The 4,906-nt window shown below is 38.2% G+C and overlaps 1 non-coding gene across 1 annotated transcript; it reads left to right on the top strand.

The window, feature by feature from the left end:
• Positions 1–4,492: 4,492 nt before the first annotated feature.
• On the top strand, positions 4,493–4,564 carry TRNAD-GUC. The gene has a single exon. It is a non-coding gene; the product is annotated as a tRNA-Asp (tRNA).
• The last annotated feature ends 342 nt before the right edge of the window (positions 4,565–4,906 follow it).

Raw genomic sequence — 4,906 nt, 5'->3', positions numbered from 1 at the left:
CTCAGGGGTCTAGGATTATCTTCTGTGTCTGTGTTAATTGGTTTTCCTTTTCTTTGTTGAAGAGGGTCTGTGCAGTCTTTCTGCCTAGTCCACCATCTTACCAGAAGTCCCTGACATCTGATTTCTTGACTACTGTTTCCATGAGTTTTGACTGTAGATCGAAGTGAAATGAAATCTTTGGCAACTTCATTTTTTTCTCCATTTATCATGATGTTGCTTATTGATCCTTTTTTGAGGATTTTGGTTTTCTTTATGTTGAGGTGTAATCCATATTGAAGATTGTAGTCTTTGATCTTCACCAATAAAAGTTTCAAGTCATCTTCAATTTCAGCAAACAAGGTTGTGTTATCTGCATATCATAGGTTGTTAATGAGTTTTATTCCAATCTTGATGCTGTGTTTTTCATATAGTCCAGCTTTCCATATTATTTGCTCAGCATACAGATTGAATAAATACAGTGAAAATATACATACCCTATTGTATGTTCTTCCTGATTTTAAATCATACAGTATTCCCTTGTTCTGTTCAAACAGCAGCCTCTTGTTCTACTCACAAGTTCATTGTGAGCATTGTTAAGTGTGCTGGAATTCCCATTCTTTGCAATATTATCCATAACTTGTTATGATTTACACGGTTTAATTGAATAGTCAATAAAGCACAGGTAAACATCTTTTTTTGTTTTCTTTGTATTCTTTGCTTTCAGCTAAGATTCATCTGACATCAGCAATGATGTCCCTTGTTTCATGTCCTCTTCTGAATCCAGCTTGCATTTCTGGAAGTTCCCTGTCAGTATACTACTGCAACAGTTTTTTTTAAATTATCTTCAGCAAAATTTTGCTAGTGTGTGATATTAATGATATTGTTTGATAATTTCCATATTCTGTTGGATCACCTTTCTTGGGAACAGGCACAGATATAGCTGTCTTCCAATCAGTTGTCCAGGTAGCTGTTTTTCAAATTTCCTGGCATAAATGACTCCAGAGCTGCATCTGTTGAAACATCTCAATGGGTATTCCATCAATTCCTGGAGCCCTGTTTTTTTTTTTTGTCAGTTCCTTCAGTGCAGCTTGAATTTCTTCCTTTAATATCATTGGTTCTTGATCATATGCTACCTCCTGAAATGACTGAACATCTACCAATTCTTTTTGATACAGTGACTCTGTATTCCTTCCATCTTCTTTCAATGCTTCTTCATCATTCAATATTTTACCCACAGGATCCTTCAACATTGCAATTCGAGACTTGAATTTTTTCTTCAGTTCTTTCAGCTTGAGAAATGCTGAGGGTATTCTTCCCTTTTGGTTTTCTAATTCCAGGTCTTTGCATATTTCATTATAAGACTTTACTTTGTCTTCTTGAGCTGCCTTTGAAATCTTCTACTGGGATCTTTTCTTTCAACATTTCTTCCTTTCACCTTAACTATATTCCATTCAAGAGTAAGTTTCAGAGTCTCTTCTGAAGCCTTTTGTGGTCTCTTTTTCCCTTCCTGTCTTTTTAATGACCTTTTGCTTTCTTCATGTATGATGTTCTTGATATCATCCAACACCTTGTCTGATCTTCAGTCACTTGTGTTCAGTGTGTCAAATCTATTCTTCAGGTGATCTTCTATAAATTCAGGTTGAGTATACTCAGGGTCATATTTTTGCTTTCATGGACTTGTTTTAATTTCCTTCAGCTTCATTTTGAACTTATGTATGAACAATTCATGGTCTGTTCCATAGTCAGCTACTGGCCTTGTTTTGACTGATGATATTGAGCTTCTCCATTGCCTCTTTCCACAGATGTAGTTGATCTGAATTCTGTGTATTCCGTCCAGTGAAGTCCACATGTATAGTCACCATTTATGTTGTTGAAAAAATGTATTTGCAATGAATAAGTCATTGGTCTTGTAAAATTCTTATCATGCACTCTTCTGGTGTCATTTCTATCACCAAGGCCATATATTCCAACTATTGAAGCTTCTTATTTGTATACAACTTTCACATTCAATCACCAGCAATAACCAATAAATCTTTATTACATGTTTGGTCAATTTAAGACTATAGCAGTTGGTAAAACTTTCAATTTCTTCATTTTTTGTTTTGGTTCATACATTTAAATAATTGTTGTATTAACTGGTCTTCCTTGTACTCAACTCACTGCTGTTGAGTCAGATTCAACTCCTAGCAACCTGTCCTTAGGTTTCAGAGGTGGTATCTCTATGGAAATAGATTGACCAACCTTCCTTCTCAGGAGTGGCTGGAGGATTTGAACTGACAGCCTTCTGGTTAGCAGTCAAATGCCTTAGGCACTAGGTATATGGATATTATCCTATCACTGACATTATTGTACTTCAGGATAGATCTTCAAATATTCTTTTTGACCATAAATGAGATGTCATTCCTCTTCAATTCAATTAAGATTTGGGAAATATTAAATGAGATAATAATTTTCATGGACTGAGACAAGAGAGAGTGGTTACTAAGCCCTTCATCATATAGTCCTTTGATCCCTATGTATTTTGATCCAACATCCATTCAACCAAAAAAGGCTCAACCCTTGCATTTAGTTAACAAAGAGGATTCAATTCCACTTTCCTACATTTGTATCTATTTCCAAAGAATACCAGGCTTACCAGTCTTCTGTAGGTTAGTTTGTTGCTTTGGTGTAATATTGTTAATGATGGAAAGCCAGAGTAAATGAGCTTTCAGAACAGTTATAGTTTTTGTTTTATTTTGTTTTGTTTTTGTGATTTGGGTGAAAGTTTATAAAGCAAATTCACTTTCTATACAGGAGTTCACATACACTTTGTCTCATGACGTTGACTACAATTTACCCCAATGCAACAGATCCCCTCTCACTTCCTCTCGATAGTTACCCCTTCACTGTATCCATCCCTCCATGCACTCCTGCCCCCTGAGCTGTCTCCGTGTATATAAACAGTCCTTCTTTTTTCCATGATTGTTCTCTCCAAGGAGTGTATCTACGTCAGGTAAATGTTCAACTCATATGCCTGTCTTTTGTTTGGCTGGAAGCCACAGGTGTGGGTTCAATTACAGACCTGAAGGGCAGCTAGGGCCATAGTCTCAGTGGTTCCAACAGGTTCTAGCAGACTGGCAAACCTAGTAACTTTCTTTTTTCCCAAATGATTTTGAATTTTGTTCCACACTGTACTCCCACTCTATCCAGGATCTCCTCCATAAATCCTCCTGCAAGTGGTTGATAGTGGTAGCCAGGCACCATCTAGTTCTTCTGATCTCAAAATCATATAGGCTGCAGATTGCATGGTATACCAGTCACTCGGACGAATTGTTTTCATGAATCTTTGGTTTTCTTCATTCTTCTTTGCTCTGGGCAAGGAGAGACTCATTGTTGCATCTAGATGACTGTGTGCAAGCTTTTAAGTTCCCAGTTGATACTCGCCAAAGTAGGAGGTAGATTGATATTTTGTGTAGTTATGACAACTCAGCTTGATGTCCCCTGTGACTATGGTCCCAAGTCCACAGGTTCAACTACTTGGTCCCTCTGGGTAGCTGGCTGTGACCAAGAAGTGACTACAACCTTGTCACTTATCAGCTCTACTATACACCTGGGAATTCTTACAGAACATACAAATACATTTGTAGAACGATTGTCTACCAACCCTATACATGGTCTTGGGCACATTCACTGCTGTATAGAAATACCTAATAGTTCAGCCTGTCCACCCATCTATCAACCCATACACTTATGTTTGCCTTCACTGACAACAAAGTACTGTATGTGCAAAAGGCTTCATGTTTGTTGTTTACACCTCCCATGTACCTCTCTATGTCTTCCTCTTCATCAATGCCACCATGTTGATCACTCATATTTGGTACATTGCCCTTCTCTCTATCCAAATCAATACTTATCTCTAACTATCTAACAAAATTCCCTCCCCTCCCCTCCCACCTGTGGTACCAACAAAGAAAATTTCCTTCCATAGATAATCTTTCCTTGACTTTTAAAGTAACGGACTAATATAATATTTGCGTTTCTGTGATTGACTTATTTCACTCAGCATAATGTCCTCCAAGTTCATCCAAGTTATGCAGTGCTTTGCAGATTCTAAGTTATTCTTTAGGGTGGCAGAGTCATTGTGTGCATGCACCATCATTTGGTTATCCATTCCTCAGTTGATGGGCACCTAGGTTATTTCCATCTTTTGGCTATTGTAAATAGTGCTGTGATGAAAATGGGTGTGCATATGTCTGTTCTTGTCACAGGTCTCACTTCTTTAGGATATATACCTAGTAATGGTATGGCTGGGTCAAATGGTATTCTAATCTCAACTTTTTAAGGAATTACCATACTGTTTTCCCAGTAGTTATATCACTTGACTTTCCCTGAAGCTGTGTATGAAAATGCAATCTCTCCACATCCTCGCCAGCATTTGTTATTTTCTGTCTTTTTGAATTATGCTGCTAGTGCTGGGGCAAGATAGTGTCTCATTGGTGTTTTGATTTGCATCTCTCTAATGGCTAATGGCCTGTCCTCATTAGTATAGTGGTGAGTATCCCCGCCTGTCATGCGGGAGACCGGGGTTCGATTCCCCGACGGGGAGGCAAAACTTGCTTAGGAGCTCTGGTAGCATAGTGCCTAAGGCATTTGACTGCTAAACAGAAGGCTGGTGGTTCAAACCCACCAGCCACTCCTCAGAAGAAAGATTGGGCAATCTATTTCTGTAGTGATACTGCCTTGGAAACCCAAGGAGGGGTCGCTATGAGTCAGGTCTGACTAGATGGCAAACAACAACAACAACAACAACAATGGCTAATGATCATGTGCATTTCTTCATATGTTTGTTGACCGCCTGAATATCCTCCTTGGTGAAATGTCTATTCATGCCTTCTGCCCATTTTTTAGTTGGATTATTTATCTTTTTGTTATTGAGGTGTTGGAGTTT

The sequence above is a fragment of the Orycteropus afer genome, unplaced genomic scaffold (genome assembly GCF_000298275.1).
Source record: "Orycteropus afer afer isolate SDZICR_OR568_19922 unplaced genomic scaffold, OryAfe1.0 scaffold00012, whole genome shotgun sequence".
Classification (NCBI taxonomy): domain Eukaryota; kingdom Metazoa; phylum Chordata; class Mammalia; order Tubulidentata; family Orycteropodidae; genus Orycteropus; species Orycteropus afer.
Note: the sequence above shows the minus strand (reverse complement) of the source record. Positions and strands in the feature narration are given on the sequence as shown.